This window comes from Suncus etruscus, chromosome 18 (assembly GCF_024139225.1).
Source record: "Suncus etruscus isolate mSunEtr1 chromosome 18, mSunEtr1.pri.cur, whole genome shotgun sequence".
Classification (NCBI taxonomy): Eukaryota; Metazoa; Chordata; class Mammalia; order Eulipotyphla; family Soricidae; genus Suncus; species Suncus etruscus.
In genome coordinates this window covers 40,830,335-40,836,334 of record NC_064865.1, presented here as the reverse complement: position 1 = coordinate 40,836,334, position 6,000 = coordinate 40,830,335, and positions in this window count along the sequence as shown.

Genomic DNA, 6,000 nt, shown 5'->3' with positions numbered 1-6,000 from the left:
GTTAGGAATCTTCTTTCCCAGAGGAGCAACTGGATAAGTTCATGGTAGTGTGCTGAACTTCTATGTGGCAGGAAAAATATTTTTATGTCCCAAATTTTAAAATATGTGTTCCTTTTTGATTTTTACCAAGATTTAAATTAGCAGTTGCCCCCCAAAAAAGATGTGGTGTACCCATGTGATTTAATTATCAGGATTTTTCTAAGAGTATTTTCACAATGGTCCAAAAATGAAATGCACTTACACACACACACACACATATCTAGAGAACACCATCATCATTTTCCTGAAAAATTGCCAAAGTACCAGCTTTTCCCTCTAATGTAAGAAACAAGAAAAGTATGTGAAGTCATACTTTTCACACTACTAATGAGACAGACATGTTTGTAGGCTTCCAAATGATAAGTGTAGTCACTTATGAATTAGCTTAGCAGAGAACTCATGAGGCAATGAGATGGAGAAGTATATCCATAGATCCTATCAATTGCAGAAGAGAAATTGTCAACTGTAGACAAAGAAGATCACACACTTCAGTTATTTTACATCAGCAAGTAACACCTGCCAAATATCTACCAATTGCTGCAGACTCAAATTTAACCAGAGCACCTGACACGTTTTCTACCAATCTTTTCTCCATCAGTTTATGATGTGTTTCTTGAGGACCGGGTTATCTTTTACATATATTTAATGTTCAAACTCATGATAGAAACAGCAATGCCAGAGCTTCATTGTATGCAAGAGCAAATGAATAAATTAATGATGGAATCCATTTATGAAACAAAGAGTAACTTTTCCAACAATATGTTGGCTATAAATCAGTCCTGAAGTGATAGAAAGTGTCAGCACTGCCAGAGCATGCCAATTTACATGTTTTTAACTTCTATTTTCAGATTCAGAAAGTTGTGAATTCCATGCACAAGCTGGCTTGAAAACACTGTACATTCTTTCAGAAGAGTTATGAAAAGGAAGAAACTGGTCAACAAGCTAAAATACTGGTATTGTTTTTTCCAAGAATCAGAAAATCAACATTTCTTGACATCCAGAGAGGATCACCTGAAAAAATGTGGACTAGGGTGAGTAGTGACCAAAAAAACAAAACAAATATTTCATGTTATTTCTTGTTGTTGTTTTTTTTTGTGAAGCAAGTTATTTTTTTCTTGATGAAAATAATTTTATTATTTAAGCACCATGGTTACAAACATGCTCATAATTGGATTTCAGCCATAAAATGCACATACCCCCTTCACTAGTGCAACTTTCCAGCCACTAATGCCCCCCATTTTCCTCCTCCTCCATACCCTGCCTTTGGGACAGGCTTTGTATTTCTCTATCATTGTCATGGTAGTTGTTAGTGTAGTTATTTCTCTAACTGTACTTACCACTTTTTGTGGTAAGTTAACACTATTCTGTGCTTATCTCTCTCCTTCTTACTTATTGCACTCAACATAATAGTCTCCAAATCCATCCATGTATAGCAAATTTTGTGACTTCATTTTTTTTCTAACAGCTGTGTAGTATTCCATTGTGTAGATGTACTACTGTTTCTTTAGCCTCTTACCTGCTGTCAGGCATCTGGGTTGTTTCCAGATTCTGGCTATTGTAAATAGCACATAGGAGTGCAGAAGGCATTATTGTATTGTGTTTTTGTGATTCTAGGGTATTATTGCCGGATCATATGGGAACTCAATGTCCAGTTTTTTTAATAAATATTCATATTATTTTTTCAGAAAGGCTGGGATACAGGTCCTTCATATAGGTACTTCACTTCTTTTGTTTTTTAAACACCTTGATTACATACATGATTGTGTTTGGGTTTCAGTCATGTAAAGAACACCCCCCATCACCAGTGCAACATTCCCATCACCAATGTCCCAAGTCTCCCTCCTCCCCACCCGACCCCTGCCTGTACCCTAAACAGGCTCTACATTTCCCTCATACATTCTCATTATTAGGACAGTTCAAAATGTAGTTATTTCTCTAACTAAACTCATCACTCTTTGTGGTGAGCTTCCTGAGGTAAGCTGGAACTTCCAGCTCTTTTCTCTTTTGTGTCTGAAAATTATTATTGCAAGAATGTCTTTCATTTTTCTTAAAACCCATAGATGAGTGAGACCATTCTGCGTTTTTCTCTCTCTCTGACTTATTTTACTCAGCAGGTACTTCACTTCTTTAATTAAGTTGACTTCAAAGTAATAGAATTTCTGTGGTGCTATTGTGAATGGGATTATTTTTTTAATATCTATTCCTTCTCTATCATTATTTGTGTATTAAAAAAGCCATTGATTTTTGTGCATTAATTTTTTAGCTTGCCACTGTGCTATATAAACTATTGTTTCTAGGAACTTTTAGGTGGAGTCTTTATGATTTTCTAAATATATATTATGTTATCTGCAAGCAGTGAGAGCTTGACTTCTTCCTTTTCTATCTGAATGCCCTTGTTATCTTTTTCTTGCCTAACTGCTATGGCAAGAACTCCAGGTTCTCTGTTGAATAGGAGAGATGAGAGTGGGTAGCCTTACCTTGTGCCAGATCTTAGGGGAAAGGCTTTTAGTTTTTCTCTGTTTAGTATAATAGTTGCCATGTGTTTGTGGTAAACGGCTTTGACTATATTGAGAAAAGTTCCTTCCATTCCCATCTTTTTGAGAGTTTTTATCATGAATGGGTGTTGGACTTTATCAAATGCTTTACTCTGCATCTATTGAAATGATCGTGTGGTTTTTCATTTTCCTTTTGTTGATGTGGTATATTATGTTGATTGACTTGTGTATGTTGAACCATCCTTGCATTTCCAGAATGAATCCTACTTATTCATGATGCATGACTTTCTTGATGAGATATTGAATCCTATTTTGTTTAGGATCTTTGCATCTGTATTCATCAGAAATATAAGTCTATAGTTTTTTTTTTTTCTTTGTAGCATCTCTCTTTGTTTTTGGTAACATGGTGATTTTTTTTCATTAAAACTATTTTGGGGAGAAGTATTTCTGTTTCCTTATTTTTCTGGAAGAGCCTGAAAAGTACAGGCATTTGGTCCTCTTGAAAAGTTTGAAAGTGGGCCAGAGAGATAGCATGGAGGTAAGGTGTTTGCCTTTCATGCAGAAGGTCAATGGCTCAAATCCTGGTGTCCCAGGTCTCCTGAGTCTGCCAGGAGCGATTTCTGAGCCAGGAGTAACCCCTGAGCGCTGCTGGGTGTGACCCAAAAACAAAACAAAAAGAAAATTAAAAAAAGAAAAGTTTGAAAGAATTCGTTAGTGAATCCATCTGGGCTTTTGTTTTTGAGAAAACTTTGATTACTACTTTAATTTCCTCAATAGTGATGTGTCTGTTCAGATATGCTAGATTATATTTGTTCAACTTTGGAAGGTTATAAGAGTCCAAGAATCTACCCATTTCTTCCAGGTTCTCAAGTTTTGTGAAATAGAGTTTCTCAAAGTAGTCTCTAATTACCTTTTGAATCTCTATAGTATCTGTAGCAATCTACACCTTTTTATTTCTAATTTGGTTCATTAATTTTTTTCTCTTCCTTTCTTTGTGAGTTTTGCTAATGGTTTATCAATCTTGCTTATTTTTTTCAAATAACCAACTCTTGCTTTCATTGATATTTTGAGTTGATTTTTTGATTTTCCATTCATTGAATTCTTCCCTAAGCTTTATTATTTCCTCTGTCTTCCTATTTTTGTTTCATTTTTGTTGAACTTTCCAGTTTTATAAGCTGTGCCATTAAATAATTTATGTAGGCCCCTTCTTCCTTCCTTATATTCATTCCTTGTAAAGCTATAAATTTTCCTCTTATTACTCTTTTTGCTATGTCCCACAGATTCTGATAACTTATGTCTTCATTTGTGTTTGTTTCCAGGAATTTTTTAATTTCCTCTTTGATTTTGTCTCTAACCTATATGGTTGTTCAGTAGTGAGCGCTTTAATTTTCAGGTGTTAAAATATTTTCTCTGTCTGCTTGCACTTATAACTCCAGTGTATTATGATCTAAAAAGGTAATATGTGCAATTGCTATTATCTTTATTTTATATACGTATGTTTTATGGGCTAGCATGTGCTCTATTTTGGAGAATGACCCATGTACATTGAAGTAGAATATGTATCCAATTTTCTGGGGTTGGAGAGCCATATATATATTCAGTAGACCAATTTCTTTCATTGCTCCTTTCAGTGCTAGTATAGTCTTGTTAGGTTTTAGTCTGGTTGGCCTATTCAAGTAATGAGAAGGGCAATGTTGAAGTTTCTCACTATTATTGAGTTTTTGTTGATATCTTTAAGTTTTTCAGCAGTTGTTTTAAATATTTTAAATATTTATTCATTGGGTATGTATATGTTTAGGAGTATGATTTCTTCCTGTTGTATATAGCCCTTAATTATCAAGAAATGTCCATATCTCTATAATTTTAAGTGTCATTTAGAGAGTTTTTGCATTATTTTTTATAATAGTCACACAGCTGGATCAGATGGTTCAATGCTCAGGTTTGTGCTAAGGCTTGAAGGTGCTGGAGTTTTTCTAATGGTATGAGTGATTTCCAGTTATACCCAGTGATACTCAGAGGGTCTACAAGTGCTTGGTTTTAAACTTCAGTTTAATAGATTAGTTTAATCTAGTAGGTTTAATAGATCAGTTCCTGACTACAGATCTATTTCCCCACCCCATAAACAAATTATTTTACCTCTTCATACCTCCTAGCTTCATCTTCAGAACTTGGAAGACAATACCCACTACTTTAGAATGATTGATTATATCAAATACTTGGATGAGTTTTGGGTCCCAACTAAAGTCCTCAAGAAATCCTTCTGGTAAAACCCAGTTCTACTGCACCTAGAAGTCTGTGTAGCTAAATGAGTTTCTCCAGAGGGATTATTGAGAAAGTCCTGGTGAGGACTTTGAGAATCCTGATGGGCCTTTGGGAATCCAGTTCAGGCTTACCTGGTTGTTCTCTTGAGCTCCTTTATGTTGGTTTTCTGGTTTTTGCATCAAAAGAGAAGATACTATCAAAATGTGGTCAGAAAATCCATCGAGGGTAAATTTGTGCTAATCTTACAAGCACATTTTAATCTAAGTCCCTTACCAAAACCAAATTTCATCAAATATCAACAGAACCCATCACAAAAAAGATAACTCTGAGATAATAGCAATTATTTATGCCCTTGCCCCCATGTAATGGACTCATGGGAGTGGGTCTTTACATATCAGTATTATTGAATACACTTCCTCCCAATCCCAAGAGTCTGGTACCTATTACTTCCCAGTGAATTTATCCAACAGTTTAATAAGAGCCACAGTGGGGATATTGATTGTATCATAGAAGTCAGTAAAGATTACAAACTTGGTCTGTCTCATTTTGCTTAATTTTCAGAGTTCATAGTAAAATGTTTCCTAATGTAGTGTGGCGAATGCTAATGGGGATGACATAGGAAAATGAAAAGAATAGAAGGCGAATTTTTTAAATTGCAAAACTTTTCCTTTGGCACTCTTATTCTTTCCTTTATACTAAGGCAAAAAGCTGGTATTTAGACATGGTCTGTTATAGTTTATTTAAAGGGAGGAAGCCAAACTGAACTATTTCTTCACAGAGGCCAAAAAAGTGCAAACTGACAGAATTTGAAAATTGTGTCCTTTTAATCCCCTTAAATATAAGTTCACTGAAAGTCCAAAATAGTTGGCAAATCATGTGTTTTACCTGCTAGAGGTTTGTAATAAATATCCTAAAAGTAAAGTGTAAAAGACAGAGTAATTCATCAACACATCTTTACTTCTTTGAAAATATCAAGATTCTGACATAATTGAGAAAGTTGAAAATGCCATTGAATACCATTAACTTATTTTAAAATACATTTTAATATTATAATTTTTTCAGTATAAATATATATTAATAGCTACTGAATAGATATCTCAGAACTAACTGTTATACCAGAATCCATTAATTGCAGCACAAAGTCACAGACTAGGTGACTTAAACAATAGACAGACATTTGCTTTCTTATGGTTCTGGAGACTGA